Consider the following 20,312-nt stretch of genomic DNA (forward strand, 5'->3'; position numbering starts at 1 on the left):
TCATTTTTTCCTTATTGATCTGATAATTCTTGTGCAGCTTGATAATTGTGGAAATATGTATAGAAGATGTGCACATGTTTAACATGTATTGGATAACTTGCTATCTAGGGGAGGGGGTAAGGGAAAGAGAAAAAATCTGGATCACAAGGTTTTGAAAGGGTGAATGCTGAAAACAATCTAGGCATGTATTTTGAAAATAAAAAGGTAAAAAAAATAAAAATTACCCTTCACCTAATTCTCCTTTGCTCTTTTCTAGTTCCTCTTATTTTCCTAAATAAAATCTGAATCAATCAGGATTCCAATGATGAGCAAATGGAGCTTGGCCTGGCACCTTTTGGTGGACAATCAAGCTTTGGCCAAAAACTGTGAAGATTTATTTATATTCATGTATTTAGATTTTTAACTAAATTTTAAACTAAATTTAACTAAAGAGGAGTTTTTTTTTTTGCCTTGATTGCTACCTAGCCTTAATCACTGAATTGAGTGTGGCCTGACTCAAACTGAGATCTTTTTAAGACATGAGCGTAAAAAGGTCAATGTCTCCCACTGCATCTGGGACCATATCCAGTCATCTTGATCTATGTCTGGCCACTGGATCAAGATGGCTCTGGAGGGGAAAGTGAGGCAGGTGATGTTGCTCGCCCTCCCTCACTTAAACCCAATTCCCATATACATCACTATATCCCCTCTCTGATGTCACAGTTCTCTTCTAAAAGGACAAACAACTCTCTTAACTCCTGTGTTTATATCACAGTTTCTATTAAGGTCTAGTATTTTCATCAAGAATGCTTATTGAAGTATTCTATTTCATTAAAAATCCATTTACATTCTGTAGGATTACACTTAGTTTTTCTGGGTAAATTCTCTTCCTTGTAAGCCTAGATTTTTTTGCTTGCTGGAATATAGGATTCCACATTCTCTACTCCTTTGTAGTAGTAACTACCAAATCACACAGGGCTGATAGTGACTCCTCAGTACTTCAATTCTTTCCCTCTGGCTGCCTATAGCATTTTTTCTTTGACCTGGAAGCTTTGGATTTTGGCTATACTATCCCTAGGAGTTTTTGTTTTGATCATCTGAGACATGAATTCTTTCTATTTCTACTTTGGTCTCTGTTTCTAAGAGATCTGAACAGTCTCATTTTATTATTTGTTGAAATATGATGTCCAGATCCTTTTGGCTATAGCTTTCAGGTAGTCTAATGATTTAAATTCTTACCTTGAATTGTTTGTATTATCAGTTGTCTCTGCCTTGAGATAAATTACATTTCATTCTATTATTTGAAAGTGTTTTGGTTTTAAAAAATTTCTTGTCTGGTGAAGTCATTAGCTCCCATTTGTTCTATTCTAATTATCAGAGTTTTGCTATTAATGTGTACTTCTTGTTCCAAGATGTTAATTCTATTTTGAAATTGTCCACTGTTTTTTTTTCCTTCCCCATTTTTTCGGCTAACACTCTCATTCGATTTTTAAAATAATTTTTAGCATTTTAGCAGAATTTTACTTCAAGTTTGTCAGAAATTCCAGTTGAACTAATGTCCTAAGCTATATGTTTCTTTGAGGCTTTCCCTCAAAGTAGATGTTGTGTAATCATTCTCTTCCTCTAGATTTGTTTCTTTGGCATCCCTCTAAATACAATAGAACTTTCTAATGTATTTTATTATTTTGGCTCCTTCTAGCATAGACATTGTTAAAGCAAGGCTCTGTGCAACTTTTAAAGGAAATAGTATCTGGGTTGACCTTATTTCTTTTTCATTTTTTTATTTTCTGGGATTGTTGAACATTGCGTTATTCCATCATCTCAGGGAAATCTCAGGCTAGAGACCTGCAAGCTTTCAGTGCCTCCAAAATGGTGATCTGGGACAAAAATTCAATCACTGGTTTCCTGATCTGAGCTCAGCAAGTTCCTGACCTAGGTTTGGTTTGAAGCAATACCCCTGTGAACATGTCCATGCTTGAAAGTTCCAGTAGGGTGTAGCCAAATTCAGCCTCTCATCAGTCAGCTGGGAAGTCTGCAGGTTCAGAGTTACAGAACTGCAGATTCCATTTTAATCTAGAATTCTTGCCCTGGTTATATTACACCGTAGGCTTCAGACTAAGCTACCATTTGCTTCTGTAGCTGTTCCTTGCTTAGAACCCAGCCTAGGGGTACATCACCACTGATGTACACCCCTGGGTATAGGTCCCCTCCTCCTTATAACTTTGGATCAGTGAAACGATAGTGACAGCTGCCAGTGGGTTACTTGTTCCCATACCCTGTATGAGATTGCAGCCCCGACCTGAGTACCACCTCAGTCTTCTCTCAGTCTTAGGGAGATGGAATGCTCTTCACAGTTTACTCCTGGCTTGACCCATCCTTAGCATCCACAGACTTCTCAGTCTGTCTCCTTAGGCTGTTCAGGAGTAGAAAAATTACTCCTTGCATTTGGGCGTTTTGTGGATTTCCTAATTGGAACTTGGTAAGGGATATTTTGGAAGAATTAGCTTGGAAGAGCCAAGTTATTCTTTGAACTATTCTGCCATCTTGGTCTTGCTTCCTCATATTAGCAAAGCATTTGACACAGATTTTTAATGCCACTTGAGCTGAGAAGGTAAGAGCTTACATCTGAGTATTCTGTTCCCAGGATTGGTAAAACATTTTTTTCCAAATACTTTGACAATTGTATTTCAATACATTTTAATTTCTTTATAATCCTATGCACACTGGTTTACTTATTCATTTTTATATTTTAAGAATAGGCTCATAGGATTTTCCAGATCCTAACATTTATGGGGTCCATGACACTAAAACAATTAAGATCTTGTGGATTAATCAATAGTACATAGAGTTAAGTATATTCACAACCAATTGAATTAAATGACTCAAAATGAAGGGATTAATTTTTCAATGGTAACTTAGAAGGCAGTCTCAAAAGTAGGAAGCCTTGTCAAACATGCCAGAGCCACAAACGTCCAGCCACAAGTGATGCTCAACATATGCTATGTTTATTATAATGGCTGCTGTCAATGTCTAAGACCGGGTATGTCAAGCATATGGGATCACCCCATTAAGACTAGAGGGCAAGGGCAGATCGTGGCTCCACTCGAACTTCCCCATCCCACCAGCAAATCAGCTTTGGTGACCAAACTGGCTGTTGCGTACTGGCTAAGCTTGGCTGACCAATGGACCAAGCCCCAAGTTTTCATAGAATTATCAAAAAGCATAACTATGTGTGAGGGGGAGAATTTGAGTTTGATCTGGGGTACACACATGGTAAGCTCATCTGATACCTCAGCTCCAGATAAACTTATGTATATGAAACTTCTGCCTGTGAGGTATGACTATGCTAAACTTAGAGGCTTCTTTATATTCAGAAAGTGGGTGGGCACATGCTTTGTGGCGACATACACACATAACATGGGGGCTTTAGGAATGCAAGTTGGGAGAATTTACAGGGAAATGTCCTCTACTGTACCCATTGCTCTGCTCTCAGTTTCCACAGTCCAGCTTCTATAGATGCTTTCTTCATCATACCTGGTTGTGCACTATTTGTGAGAGGGGAGTCATAGGTTTCAGAACTCTCCCGTCTTTGGATTTCACCCTATGCTCTTTAATATTAGCATTTTTTCCCCACAGACAAAGGCAAAGAGAGAATTCACATCAAATTTGTAGACAATACAAAGCTAACATATTAGTCAAAAAGATCTCAACAGTCTGGGACATCGGGCTAAGTATAATAAGACAAAATTTGCTGAGGATAAATACAAAGCCCTGTATTTGGGTTCCAAAAATCAGGATTCTGTGCAGAAGTGTACAATCAGAATTGGTAACAGCCTCAAGATCAAGGCAGTGTATAAAGAATTGAGACTTGAGATTATATTCAGTTAACCTTGGTGACAGTCCTGCCCCAAAAGATGCTAGCTGTGTGACCCTTCACAAGTCACTTAATTTCTCAGCGCCCCAGGCAACACTCTGCCATAAATTATAGTTACAGTGTTCACTTACAAGAGAAAGTTTTGTTGGTGAAATCACAGGATAGAAAATTGATTGGATGCATTCTACTTGGATCTAGAAAGTAGAACTAGTAGTAAATGGGTCCAGGTTTCCGAGGAGCAGATTCAGGCTTCACATTAAGAAAAACTTTTTCCCAGGTTAGGTTCACAAGACAGAATAGTCAACTATAGCAATCTAGTGTTTGACAAACCCAAAGATTCTAACTTTTGGGATAAGAATTCATTATTTGATAAAAACTGCTGGGATAACTAGAAATTAGTATGGCAGAAATTAGGCAAGGAACCACACTTAACGCCATATACCAAGATAAGATCAAAATGGGTCCATGACCTAGGCATAAAGAACGAGATTATAAATAAATTAGAGGAACATAGGATAGTTTATCTCTCAGACTTGTGGAGGAGGAAGAAATTTGTGACCAAAGATGAACTAGAGACCATTACTGATCACAAAATAGAAAATTTTGATTATATCAAATTAAAAAGCCTTTGTACAAACAAAACTAATGCAAACAAGATTAGAAGGGAAGCAACAAACTGGGAAAACATCTTCACAGTTAAAGGTTCTGATAAAGGCCTCATTTCCAAAATATATAGAGAACTGACTCAAATTTATAAGAAATCAAGCCATTCTCCAATTGATAAATGGTCAAAGGATATGAACAGACAATTCTCAGAGGATGAAATTGAAACTATTACCACTCATATGAAAGAGTGTTCCAAATCATTACTGATCAGAGAAATGCAAATTAAGACAACTCTGAGATACCACTACACACCAGTCAGATTGGCTAAGATAACAGGAAATAATAATGATGAATGTTGGAGGGGATGCGGGAAAACGGGGACACTGATGCATTGTTGGTGGAGTTGTGAACGAACCCAACCATTCTGGAGAACAATCTGGAATTATGCCCAAAAAATTATCAAATTGTGCATACTCTTTGATCCAGCAGTGTTTCTATTGGGCTTATACCCCAAAGAGATACTAAAGAAGGGAAAGGGACCTGTATGTGCCAAAATGTTTGTGGCAGCCCTGTTTGTAGTGGCTAGAAACTGGAAAATGAATGGATGTCCATCAATTGGAGAATGGCTGGGTAAATTGTGGTATATGAATGTTATGGAATATTATTGCTCTGTAAGGAATGACGAGCAGGATGAATACAGAGAGGCTTGGAGAGACCTACATGGACTGATGCTAAGTGAAATGAGCAGAACCAGGAGATCATTATACACTTCGACAACGATATTGTATGAGGAAGTATTCTGATGGAAGTGGATTTCTTTGACAAAGAGACCTGAGTTTCAATGGATAAATGATGGACAGAAACAGCTACACCCAAAGAAGGAACACTGGGAAACAAATGTGAACTATTTGCATTTTTGATTTTCTTCCCGAGTTATTTTTACCTTCTGAATCCAATTCTCCCTGTGCAACAGGAGAACTGTTCGGTTCTGCAAACATATATTGTATCTAGGATATACTGCAACATATCTAACATATATAGGAGTGCTTGCCATCTTGGGGAGGGGATGGAGGGAGGGAGGGGAAAAATCGAAACATAAGCGAGTGCAAGGGATAATGTTGTAAAAAATTACCCTGGCATGGATTCTGTCAATATAAAGTTATTATTAAATAAAATAAAATTTAAAAAAAAGAAAGAAAAACTTTTTCCCCACCTAAACTTTCCTAAAGTGGAATTGGCTGACTCAGAAGACCTTGAATTTCCTATTCTTGGCAGTTTTGAAGCAGAGGCTACGTGCCAAGTTGTGTAGATTGCGGAAGGGATTCTTGATTCGGTTTGTATTAGTCTAGATGGTAGATGGACTCCAAGGTCTCTTCCAACTGGGACTTTTGCAAAGAAATATAATTTGATAAGTTGTAAGGAATTATACTCAAAGACACTAAATTGGTCTTGAAGGCACTAAACATCCCAACTGACATATTTAGTAACAGTACCTTGCCTCTACACAACATTTCCTGCTCTTCAAAGCATTTCTACAGCTGTTATGCCATTGTATTTCTGCTATTTCCCTGCACCCTAAGCAGAGCAGGGAGCCCTATTGCACATAATTTAAGAATACTTAGAATAATGAAAACAACTCACATTTCTATAGTACAGTAACATTTATAAAGCCTTTTGCTCAGTGGAAAGTAAGCTAAGTTAAGCCAAGTATTATTATCTCCATTAAACTATTAAAGAAACTGAGGTTCATAGCAGGTATGAGTTGCCTAATATAATATAGATAGTAGCAGACTTTGAATTTGAACTCAGTTCCTCTAACAAAATCCAATTCTCCATCCACAACCAATAAATTAATTTTAGATCATTAACTTATAATAATGTGAACATAAAAATGATTTTTTTTGCTAAATAATCACAGTTATGAAACTATATTCATGCTATATCACGTTCATCTACACCCTTCCTATTCCCTATATTAGAATTTGGGCTTCTTGGGGGTCAGGACTATGTCACTCATCTCTGTACCTTCCTTAGCCTAACCTGTTAGTTACTTAATAAATGAATGAGAGAAAATTTTTTCAGCAAGATAGAGGGATGAGGGACTGAGAAACAACCCAACTCCTCAATCCTTTCCATGTGAGTTGATTGCAAGGGGAAGCCAAGATAATAATAAAAGAAAGGATGAAGAGGGGAGACATAAAGAGGATGAAAAGAAGAAAAAAGAAAGGGGAAAAGCAAGAAGGAGGAAAGAATCTAATCTGATACAAAAACAAAGGTTATCAAAACAAATTTAAATTCTTTAAAAATAAATAGGGCGATAAGGAAGAAAATAAATGCATACATGAATGAATGAAGGGAAAGGAAAAGGAAAACCAAAAGGGAGGGTGGTGGTCAAAAGAGAAAGGTCTCTTATGTATGTGTGCCAGGCAGTTTTGCTATACAAATTTTCCTAGGATCATAGATACAGAGTTGGAAAAAAAATGGCATAACATCAGAGATCATCTGGTTCAAGTCCTTTATTATACAGATAAATAAACCAAACCAGGAGCTAATGAATCCCAAGCTCATTCATACTATATCTGTGATGTCTTCTTTAGAATTCATGCTTCACTGTCCTTTCATACATATGTGTATAGAATTTAACTGGAGACAAGAGCATGGTAGAAGAAAGAACATCGCATTTGGGGTGAGGGGGTCACAAGGCCTATTTCATAGCATCTGAGTATAGAAGAGCAGAGCAAGAAAGGACTCTAGACATGGTCTAGTTTTGCCTTTTCATTTTACAAATGGAGAAAAGAACCAGTACAGTACAATAAAAAGAACACGTGATTTGGAGTCCAAGGTCCTCGGCTCTGCAGCTTCCTGTCTGTGTGACCTTGGACAAATCATGTCATCTTGCTAGCTCTTGGTTTCCTAAACTTACAAGGAAATGACCAGACCAGAATCCCTCAGGTACCCTTGAACTCCAAGTTACATAAAACTAAGCCCCTAAAAGATCAAAGAATTTGTTTAAGCGCGTACCAAGCAGGCCACAGCAAATGTGATACTCGATGTCATGCTTCCTAACTTTTAAGCCCATGTGCTTTGGTCTGTCCATTACTGTCCAACTGGTCCTCTCTAAGCCTCATAGCCTTAAGGACCAAAACCATAACTTATTGGTCCAAGTTCACATGGCAAGGGGATGATTAGAACTATATAATCTGTATTGGCATCTCAAGTCCCAGCTCTGAGCTTCTTCAACTGTACCATGTGGCCTCCTCCATGCACCTTGTGAGAACCCAAATCAACTACTACATTTTGCCAAAGCCAGCATTTTCTTTTGCTTTGTTTTTCCCCAATATATCAAGCCCATTTTATGTAGAAGAAAACTCAAGGGATCAATTTCCTGGCGTGAGAATTTTTTTAAAAAAAATCATCGAAAAGTACATAAAATTATAGCAACAGATAGATGGATAGATGTGTTATATATATATGCACATATATTATTATTATTATTATTATTATTATTATTATTATTATTATTATTATTATTATTATTAAAATGACTACAGAGAAACATGGAAAAACATGAACTGATCCAAAAGGAAGCAAGTAGAACCAGGAAAAATGCACAATGACTAACTATAAATAGAAACAACTCTTATAATTGAATGCTTCTTTGTAGAGGTGGGGGTACAAAGACTATGAAGCAGTGAATATAATATCAAATTTTTTATCATGTTGCCTAGTTTGGAGGAATGTTTTTCCTTTTTTCCTCTTTTTAAAATTCTTTATAATAAGCGATAGCTCTAAGGGAGGAAGTAGAAGAGGGATATAGATGGAAATACAGGCAGTGTCAAAAAAAAAGATCAATAAAAATTCATTTAAAAACATATTCAATATCAATAATTTAAAGAAAAATGGAAATTTGTAATTATGCAAGAAAAATAATTATATCGCCTATACTCTCTAACCCAGAAATCCCATTACTGGTCTTATAACCCAAGGAAGTTACAACTGGAAATAAAGATCTAAAATATATTAAAATATTCAAAGTGGCCTTCTTTATATTTGTTTGCTTACTTTCCGCTGTGCCCAACTCTTTGTGGGGGATTTTCTTGGCAAATATACTGAAATGGTTTGTCATGTCCCCTTCCAACTCATCATGCAGATGAAGAAACTGCTGCAAATGGGTTAAGTGACTGGAGCAGGGTCACACAACTAGCATCTGAGGCTGAATTTAAACTCAGGTCCTCCTGATTCAAAGTCTAATGCTCTATCTGTTGTGTCATCAAACTATTTTAGGGTATCAAAAAAATGAAATTAAAGTGGCTGACCATCAATTGAATAATGCCTTTAAAAAGATATAACTGTAAAAATGTTATTGTGCAACAATAATGGCAAACACCAAGGATTTATAAAAACATGGCAAGATTTATATGAACCGATGAGAAATTAAGTGCCACCAAAAGATAAACATGGCTATTATACTACAAATAAGTACTGAAGATAGTACTGAAAGGGATAGCAAAAATGTCACCTCCTTCACGGTAGAGGGGTGAGGGCTCTCTGGGCCAGAGTACTATATAGTTTGGTAAACCAGATTTATCAGATTTTTTAAAATTTCATCATAGGGGAAGGTGATGTAAAAACAAATGAGGTAAAAAAAAAAAAATTTGCATCCTAGGGGCAGCTAGATGGGGCAGTAGTTAGAGCACTGGCCCTGGAAGTCCGGGGAATCAGAACTCAAATCTGGCCTCCTGAACAAGTCATTTAACCCCAATTGCCTAGTTTAAAAACAACAAAACAAAATAAAAATGTACACCCCACCCTTTTAATTTCCAGGTGGCCCCTGTGCACCAGTGAGGTAAAAAGCTGATCCTGTGCCACTGAAAAGACCTTTAAAAGGTACTGAAATCAGCTGAGCAGGTAGCATTCTAGTACCGGCCCACATTAACCCTCCCTAAGCTATTAGAATAGTCTCCTATATAGTCTTTGTGCTCTCTCACCACCTGAAAAAATCCTTTAAGCTGTTGTCAGAACCATCTTTTTTCTCATATGATCATACTCATATGCCTTTATCACGCTTCTGATCTCTGGCTACTATTACTCTGATCAAAAATCTTCAAGGGCTCCCTCTCACCTACCAAGTAAACCTTACACTGCCTAATTTGGCAGTAAAGACCTTTGAGATTTGGGCACTACCCTACTACCCCAGCCTTATTTCCTTTTGTTTACTTCCTTAGAATGTAAGCTCCTTGAGACCAAAACGGTTTTGGTTTCTCTTTACATGCCTACTATTTAGCACTTGTAAATAGAAGGTGCTTAATTTTGCTCATTGATTTGACTTCCCCTCAATAGCGCCACCCAAGCTGGAGTCTCCACTGATATAAAAACTCCTGTTCTTATTATGCCTTTTAAAGCTTAATTCAAATCTTCTTTCTTTCTAAACCCTTCCCTGATCTTTAGCAAAGTTCCCATGGACCCTCACACAGCATTTTCCAGATCATCATCATGCAATGTGGCACAATATAGTCGTGCGTGTGTGTGTGTGTGTGTGTGTGTGTATGTGTGTATGTGTGTGTGTATATGAGAGAGAGAGAGAGAGAGAGAGAGAGAAACAAAGATACTATTTAAATCTCTAGTGAAGCAAGAACCATATTTTGCTTAAACTTGATATCTCCCTAGCACAGAGATATGTGAATTTTTTCTAAATATTCTGATAACTCTTTTCCATTATAATTGGTTTCCTTTTGCAATTCTATATATTTTGTTTTTCTTCATTTGAAAAGGGCTCCATAAGTTTCACTGGACTGCCAAATGGGTCCATGAGCCATACACAAAAAGGTTAAGAACCCCTGATCTAAAAAAAATGTTCTGTATACAGGAGGTACTTGATAAATGTTTAGGGAAGAATAAAAGGTGAAGGGGAAAAACAAACAAAAAAGGACAAGCTGTACAAGTGAGCAATATATTCAAGAGCAGTAAGAAGGAAATCCCCAAGAAGAAATTCTTGCTCAGTCAAGAACCAGCTCAGAGCTTCTATGCAGTTTAATTACACATAATCATTAAAGTCTGCAAGCTTTGAACTGGTCTGGGCATGTTCCTTTTTTAAAAGTAGGCTGTAGATTACTATCCGCAGGCCACTGCATGGGGAAGTTTGGAAAAGTACATATTTGATAGAGGCTTTATGGAAACCAATACCACTCTATGATGGAAAGGGCAAAACCCCATGGAAAAAATCGTCTGCAAATAGGCTTGCAGAGCTGAGTGTAGGTGCTTGATGCTGGAAAGAACAGACAAGCACACACACATGCATATGCACACATGTTTCTATGCATGTATATATATATATATATGTGTGTGTGTGTGTACGTGTATATGTGTGTGCATGTACATACCCCCCCCCACCGTCTTCTAGTCATTTATAGTCAGAAATCACCCAGATCACACGTGGAAAAGCACAATGTCCTATACACAACAGCCTCTTACTAAATGATCAATAATGAGGGGATACTTCAACAGATAATCAGCAACCATTTAGTTAGCACCTGTCATGCATCAGGCACCATGCTAAGGAGCTGGGAAACAGGGGCCAACATGTAAGTCCAAGATCTTCAGCAATTCGTGTTCTCTCAAGACAAATTTCATGCCCATCAGTGGCGTCAGACTCACTCCAATAGAAATGAGGGCCACTAATCCATACACATGGATTCCTACAGGCCACATATTGCCGTTGTTTTACAATGCAATCTTATCTGCGCTTTACTGTATTTTTACTCTGATAAATATTTCCTAGTGACATTTTCTTCTGGTTCCAGCAGCCTCGGGAGCATTGAGAGCTACATGTAAGTTCACAGTGTGCTTGGGACTTCTGATGGACACAGACAAGCAGACGAGGCAATGAGGGACCTGGGGGGTGGAGTGGGGATGGAGTTCACATAGCAGGTGATGTTTCTGAAGGTTTTTGAAGAAAGCAAAGGATTCTGAGCAGAAATGAGGGAAGAGTGTTCCAGACACGTAGAAGGCCTTTGCATTAAGCTAAGAGATGAAAGGGATGCTGGGAAGAGGTACATTTACCCTACACACCCGTGAAAGAGACCTGTACTTGTGAACAGTGAAGGAAATGAGTAAGGGGGTATTTCAATCCTACTTAGGGTCACGGGATGATGGCTGGTGTACCTTAAGAGACAGCTTCCCAGGGAGTCAGAAGAGGTCGAGTTGGAATCCTGCCTCCGACACTTTACCCGTCCTCAGTTTCCTCATCAGTAGCACAGAGATAGCAGTAGCACCCCCCCCACACAGAATTGTTGTAAGGATCAGATGCTTTGCTAAACCTAAAAGACTGCCGAAACATGAAGTATGTGCCATAGTCCTTTCAATTCCTTCAAAGGCTAACTAACTCAAGTGTATCTTCCTCCATGACTATCCCCTGCCCTTGTCTTTCAATAAAACTTCTAACTACCCTTAATCTCTCCTAGCACTTTGTCTCAATCACTCCAGTACATTTATTTCTCTGTCCTAAATATCACAGCCGTTGTTAAATTCAGAAGTTCCAAAGCTTCTTGAAAGTATGGCTTTTCTATCATTCTGCATCTATCACTGTCTTTTCTAGCATGGGGTTTCCAAGGTTCAATTGACTTAGCAAATTTGCAGAGTTCAAAGATGGGGGTGATTATGGTTACAGCCGTCCATTACTTTATCTTCAATGAAGTAGCAAAAATTAAGGAACTGCTGGAAACAATGGGAGATTCATCTTCATTCCCAGTTAAATATAACAACTGACAAAGAGGGATTTGGGGAAACTTCTAAAGAGTCAATAGCTGATCTGTTACAAATCTTTTAGAAAAAGGAATATTTTGAGTGCTTGCAGGAAGTTTTTTTTTTAAATGCTTGCATATTTCTGGAAGAGACAGCAGCCACCTGAATGCTTCATGCTCTGTTTTGTTGAGATGATATGCTTCTTTAATTCATATATTAAGCTGTGCTCATTTCTCATATCTTCTTAGGAGGCATTCAACACCATATGTGCAAACCAGCCTTACAGAGAACATCTGGAAGAGGCCAACACTAGAAACTCCACCCAGGCTCAGTATCTGTTACTGACTGGATGAGGCTCCAGACCTCAGGAAGAGAAATCCTAAAGGAACCTACCAACATATCAGAAACTATATTCGGCTAAAAAGTCACTAATCTGGAAACAAAATGCCATTTTCAACAGTCAATCTACATCAAGTTCAATTCCCTTTTGGGACTGGATACCCCAAAAGTTTCTAATCAGCTCATTGTCATGATTGTGCACTTCCATGGGGCTTCTAATTTATTAAATGTAGCCATCAAAATATTAAAACTGTTACAATTGGCCTGTATTCTAGTTTATTTCCCCTGTATCTTTACCCAAAGCATCTTTTAAAACATTTCCCCAAAACTGAGTGGATGCCCATCAATCAGAGAATGGCTAAATAAGTTCTGGTATATTAATATTATGGAATATTATTGTTCTATGAGAAATGATCAGCAGGGTCATTTCAGAAAGGCCTGGAGAGATTTATATGAACTGATGCCAAGTGACGTGAATAGAACCAAGCTAACATCATACACAACAACAAGATTATGCAATGATCGATTCTGATGGACGTGGCTCTTTTCAACAATGAGATAACTCAGGCCAGTTTCAATGGTCTTGTGATGAAGAGAGTCATCTATACCCAGAGAGAGAGCTGCGGGAACTGAGGGTTCCCACAAAACAAAATATTTTTACCTTTATTGTTTGCTTCCTTTTTTCCTCTCAGTTTCCCCCTTTTCTCAAGTGATTTTTCTTGTGTAGCATGGTAAATGGGGAAATATATATAGAAAAATTGTACATGTTTAATCTATATTGGATTACTTGCTGTCTGGGGAGGGGAGGGAGAAAATCTGGCACAAGGTTTTGCAAGGGGGAATGTATTTTGAAAATTAAAATCTATTATATATAGATATATTATAAATACACACACATATATATATAATAAAATATTTCACAAGTCGTGCCATTGGTGTGATTTGTACAACTCTTATTGGGCTCATCTTAGCTGCTTCTTCTGTGAGTTACTGCACTGTACTGTAAGAGTGAGGGCTGTGGAAAGAGGATGGAGGTAGGCCCAGCATTGAGGGAAAGTTGTCAAAACCCCCAATTCAAAGGGCACTTTTGCTCTCTCCTCTGAGGTCTGCTGGGCTTGGCTATTCATTTGCTTTGATATGTAAATTGGAAGATTGCTTTCCCTCTAGGGACCCTGGACAGAGGCCAAAGCATACAGGAGTAGATGGCCTTCAGGACAGAAGCGGAGATGCTTACAAATAGGAGTCCCAGCCAAGTTTGTGTTTTGGCTTCAAAATAAAATACCTTTGTTAATAGTTTTTACTTCCAATATAAATGTTTATATGTTTCCTCTTCGAGTCATCTCGGTTAGCCAATAGCTGGAACACAACAATTCGGCTGTTTGTTCCTTCTTCTGGTCACTGGGTTACTAAACTTACCCCAAGCTTTGAAGGTACCATTTAGGCTTTTCCTTATTTAAATAGCATTAACATTACCCAGCTTTGATATCTCGGTTCTGAGCCACTCATTGCAGCAATGAGAACTGTTGGAACGATCGAATTGTTCATTTGACAAACAATTGTTTGTCCATCCAACATACATTTATGTTGCACCTACTGCATACAAAGTAATGTGCTAGGCAGTGGGTATACAAAGACGCAACAACATAGTGCCTGCCCCCAAGGAGTTTCCATTCTACAAAGAGATATGACATGTACACCAATAAATAAGCACAAATACATCTCTAGAGGGACAGAGTGTTAACGACTCTGGCCATCTAGGAAGTGCTTCTATCAAAAGTAGCAGCCAAGACGTGCCCTGAAGGGATTCTACATCAGGCATGCGCACACACACACACACACACACATACACACGTGTGCGCGCGCGTCCAATGAAAACTTGTATTTATGTAACCAACCCCTCTCTGCACAGCAACCTTTTGAAGTAAGGGTCCTCTCTGATTTTTGGAGCAATGACCTTACGATCCCCAATCCCCATTTTACACATGAAGAGCCAGGCACAAAGAAACCAATGACGTGTTCTGGGTCACAGAACTAAGAAGTAACAGAATGAGAACTCGAACTCTATTTTCCTACCTCCAAGCCCAGGGTTCATAGCGCTGCTTCACACTGTTTCCAAAACAAATCCAGTCAAGTTCATTTGAAGAATAGGATTAAATGATCTCTTCAGGTTTGATTACTGCTTTCTGATACCAATCTCCCCTCAGAATCAATAACTCTCCTCCTACACTTGCTGTTGGGTATCTGACATGGCATTCTGATAGGAAGCTTTAAGCCTCAGCATTAAAGCTAACCTTCCATTCCAAAAACATCACAATGAATCAAACTTTTGTGATGTCCACAGAAGCACCCACTTTCACAAAAAGATTACTGGCCATCATTCATGTATAAAGAATTCTCCCAACAACCCCACCAAAAAAGACACCGAGGATAGCACGTTGTTCAGTGTGGGTAGTACAATAAAGGAGGAGGCAAAACAAGAAGATTGCATCCAAAGGGACCAAAAGTTCAGTGAGCTTTCTTTGGCATAAAAAGGGTGAAGGTTTTCTCTGGCAATGCTGGAACACTTCAGGATAACATGATGGTTTCAAAACAGACAAGAATATTTAATAGAATCTCTTTCCACCCCCTCATCCCCTTCCAAAAAGTCCAATAAACATTTGCTTGCAAGCAGGAAACAGACTACCAAGTTTTTAATGAGGGGGGGAGGGAAAGGGGGGAGGGCACAGGATATAATACAGTCAGCACAAGGAACCCTGTGCTTCAAACAATCATAATGAATACTTCATTGATTCCAGGTAAATTACAAGGTCTAATCAGCTTCCTTTCTCTCACCTACATTTTCTCCCCTTTCTCTCTTCCTTTCCTCTGCGTTCCTCCCGTCCTTAAAACTCTTCTTCCTCTGCTTAGGAGACTCAACACACCCTCAAAAACTGTTCTAAACTCATCAATCTATCAACTCAAAGCCAGAGAGATGAAAATAACAGCAGCTGTCTGCCCTCCCAGTTGCTCCCTAAAGTGGTTCGCCATGTTGGCAGGGGAAGAGGGCTGCATTGCCCAGTCTGCCGGATTCTACAGTTGCTGGATCTCAGCTCCCCCACTGGAGCCCATCCCCCTGGCTGGAGGACAATGTGCTCCCAAAATGGAGGAAACGAAGGCATCTTTCTTTCTAGTCCTCTTAGCTGCTGTAAACATTTATGAAATTCAGAGAAAACAGGCCACAGAGATCTTTTCATTGTTTTTCATATACCTGAAGCAATCTAAATTTAAAACAAGGCCAAATGATGAAAATAGCTACTGGGATCTTCTAAAACCCTCCCTCTTAAAAAAATGACTGTTTTCAATCCTCTATGGCAATACAATGTTTAATATCCGATAAAAAACATTTGTTCGTAACAGGAAAGGATAATGTCATTGCTGCTTGAGGAAAAGTAGTTGGACACTCTCTCACTAGAGGTTTATAATTTTAAACACACACACACACACACACACACACACATCCAACAAAGGAATCTTAAGAACAGCAGAGAGGAAGTCATTGTTCTCTTTTTGGTTTCTTGATTATGAAGGTACAGGATCACAGGTGGCGAGCTCAAAGGGACCTTAAAAACTTAAAGATTCGGGAAGCAGCTTGTGTTTTAACAGAGAAATGGCTTTTGAGGAAGGAAGGAAAAGAGTGAAGGTCATTTGGGTCCCAGAAAGGAAAGAGGTGGCTATCCCAACCAAAAGCAGCCAAGCATACTGATGGAGGAACTAGAGGGGAAGAATGCTCACAAGTGAACCAACCATACATGGACACTGAGCTCAGCTCCATGGAGCAAAGCTGGGCCCACTCAGACATAATGTCCCCCATATGGGGCATTACTGGTCAGAAAGGAATATGGGCAGTGACAAAAAGTGTAGGGCTTATTAAGGTTTGCAAATACTTGACAAGCATGAATTCTTTAGGACCTTACAACAACTTGGTCGGGTGGGGACCATGAGCTTATCATCCCTTTTTCAAGATGAGGCGATTGTTATTCATGCAAGTTGAAATATCTGCCTATTACCATATAACTAATAAATGGGACGTCAAGGTGGGACTTGAATCCAGGACTTGTTGACTCCAAAACACATAACTCTACCTATCATATCGTGATGCAGCATCCCGAACACTCCACAAAGTCCAAGTTTGGAAAATAGCTTAGCGTATAATTCAATGATTATTAAATGTCTATCACGTGCCAACATTTTGCCAGGTGCTGGCAAACAAAGACAAAAATTAAACAGTTCTTTCCCCTCAAGCTTACAAATATTTAAGGACATAGGATATGTGTACAGATAAGTAAACACAAAACAATCAAGTTATCTCAAAAGGGAAAGAGTGATTTCAGCCCAGAGAAATGGGGTCAGGGCTGAAAGAGACAGATAGACCAGGAAAGGCCTAGTGTACACAGGGTACCCAAACTGTACTTTGAAAGAAGCTGGAGGGGATGGTTTAAGAGGAAAACAGTAGGTGTGCCTTGGACCTAGGGAATCACTCATTCAAAGACATGGAATGGGACAGAGATTGTTCTCCCATATCTTAGGGAGAACGATCTGAAATAAGAATAGAAAAATTGGTAAGGCCTAGCCAGATTGTTGAGGGCTTTTGATGCCAGTCTAAAGAGTTTATATTTTCTCCTAGAGGCAATACGGAACCATGGAAGATAAAGGAATTGGGGTGGGAGGGGAGTAACATGGTCAAATCTATGTTTTAAGAATAGTGAGTTGGCAGGTGTATAGAGAATGGATTGGAGAAGGGACAGACTGGACACAGGGAGATTAATTAGGAAATTACTGTAGAGGAATTAACCAAAGCAAAACCAAGAGCCAATTTCAATGCAATCACCCTTTTGCATCCCAAACTCTCCCATGTGGATTTGGCCTTTCAGTGTCCCAAGAAACCTTGTGCAGTCTTGTTTTACACATTTCTTCCTAGGACAAAGATTTTAACTTGACTTCAAACAACTGTCTTTTCTCATAAGCTATCCTGGCCTCTTTTCTGAATGTTCCCATGTAGAGCTGTTCTTTTAAATAGGTGAGATAGATAGCCACTGTCTGACCCTAAAATATTCACTCCACCACCCCTTCCTGCCATACTGCCTTCAATTTCCACCATTAGATTCAACAGTCATAGGTTGGAGACTTGCATTTTTCTGGAACAAGACATTATGGGATCGTATATACAGCAGTTGCTCAAGAGGATATTGAACTAATGGTTGTTGGTGTAGATAAGTTAATTTTTAAAATATCAAGATATATAGGAATAGAAATATATAATAGCAAGAGCCATTCTGCCTGTTGGTAAGTGGTCAAAGGATATCATTGAAAACTTTGGAACAACCACATGTAACAGTAACAAATCACTAATGATAGAAAATCAAATCAAAACAATTGAGTTTATACCTCATTCTCAACATAATGGCAAAGGTGACCAGACACAGCTGGAGGGAGGGTGAAAATAAAATCGACCCACCAAAGTATGTACTATGAATTGTTCCAACCATTCTGAAAAGCAAATTGGAATGCTTCTAAGAGTCACTGAAATGCCCATAACCATTGACCTAAAAAAAGGAGACTTCATGGACACCAACATATGTACAGGAGCACTTTTTGGGGGGAAGCAAAGAACTGGAAACATTTCGTAGTGTTTCTAATGAATGGAATTTAGCTAAAGACACTGTGGACCATGAATGTTTAGGGGAAGTAATTTGCTATCAGAACAATAAGGATAACGAACCTAGAAAAGTATAAAAGAACTCATTTTATTACCGTCTCTTTTCCCAACACAAAGCACAATGCCTAGCATACAGTGGGTGCTTAGCAAATGTTTCTTGATTGGACATATAAAAACTGATGCAAAGTGAAGTGAACACAAAGAACACAACAGGCACATTGAAAATCGTGGAAATAGAAGGAACAACAATAAAACCACTGAAATAATAGTTGGTGAAATACCACTGACCAAGCTAGACCAAGAAGAGACATATTAGAAGGCAATTCCCTCCCTCCCTTCTCTGCAGAAATAGGAGCCTGTGGGTATGGTACACTACCCACAATGTCAATCTGGGTTGATGTGGTCATTAGCTTTGCTGAACTGTTTTTTCCCCCATTCTTTGTTATAAGGGATGAGTTTCTGAGAGAGTCTGGTAGAATAGGATATCTTAAAACTTTTTCCACTTATGATTCCTTATTGACCAAGAAATTTTTACATGACCCCATGTATAGCGGTATACAAAATAAGTATCTAAATCATTTCTTGATAGGAAATCATAATTTTGTAACCTCCACATTCAGTTATATGACCCCATATAGGGTCATGACCCACAGTTGAGAAAGTTTTGCAGTTGAACACTGGGAACTGTAGATGATACAAAAACAAAAAGTGTCAATAAAAATTTAAACAAATAGAATCTCTATTAAGAAGATACTATGAATAATTAATCTGATCATAAAATCCTGAGATTATTTTATGCCTACCATGGGCCAGAGATTTTTGTCCAGAAAAATTTCCCTATCCCAGGCATAATCTTACAGCAGAGAGTCTTCCTAGGAGAGAATATGCTTAGGTATGTTACTCTAGTATAGATACAGCACAAGGTTAATGAGCTCTAAATCTAATCTTTTTGTTCCCGATAGCAACCAAACCCTCTCAGTTTGTATTGCTCTGATAGGCCACAGTAGGCCACATTGTACCTTCAGTTTAACAAAGTGATGTCATTGTGGTCCTCTTTAAGAATGAAGATTAACCCACCAACCAACTGGATCTGAGGAACAGGAGCAGCAAACGAGAGATAGCACTCCAAAGACAGTGGAGACCAAAAGAAATCTGACAGGTCATCTAGTCTCAGCTTACGGTGTAAGAAACTGAGGCTCAGAAAGGTAAAATGCTTGCCCCGTGTCACAAGCACAAGAGGCAGAGCCAGTATTCAAACAAAATCCTGAATTCAAATCTAACACTTTTCCTATTGTGCCTATCATGCTGTCCACTATGCCTCATATACTGGATACTACTACTCCCCCAATTCCAACATATAGACCTAGTTTTGCTTAGAGGGGAATGGGCTAGGAAGAAAGCAGAGGAACACGGAGGTCCGCCTGGGACAAAGGTCAAAAGGCCTACCTTCAACTCCCCCTTCCATTAGTTAATAAGGCTTCTCGATTTGGTGGAAAGAACAATGGATCTGGATTTCAAGGATCTGGGTTCACATCTCGGTTTGGTTGCTCAATACCTTTTCTAACATGAGGATATCTTTTAATCTCTCCCAGCTTCAGTTTTCTCCCTCATGAACAAAGGACTGGACAGACTGTCTTCTTTCCAGGTCTAAACTCTGTGATCTAGCTGAACGATCTTGGGGAAGTATTCAAATCTTCTAAGCCTCAGTTTCCTCATTTGTACAACAGGAATATTACTTGCAGCCCATGCTTACAGAGTTACTGTGAGGCTGAAATGAAAATCTATGCGTAAATGTTTGACAATCACAAAATATAACATAAATATGACTTCTTATTGTTTTTCCTTACCTCTGATTCGGCATCCTTACACCTTGTAGCCCAAATGAAGCACATCCATATTTTCCCTCTTGTCAGATCTTTAGAAGCATATCGATTCAGCTCCTTGTAAAATACAATAACAACAAAAAAGCTCAGCTGAGACACTCGGGCATCACACTGTCCCTAAAAGAAGCATCAATATGATAATTTTCTACCTTTCTACCTGGCCCCTACTTGGTTGACCTGAAAGGCCTCCTTTCAG

The sequence above is a fragment of the Antechinus flavipes genome, chromosome X (genome assembly GCF_016432865.1).
Source record: "Antechinus flavipes isolate AdamAnt ecotype Samford, QLD, Australia chromosome X, AdamAnt_v2, whole genome shotgun sequence".
In the NCBI taxonomy this organism is placed as follows: domain Eukaryota; kingdom Metazoa; phylum Chordata; class Mammalia; order Dasyuromorphia; family Dasyuridae; genus Antechinus; species Antechinus flavipes.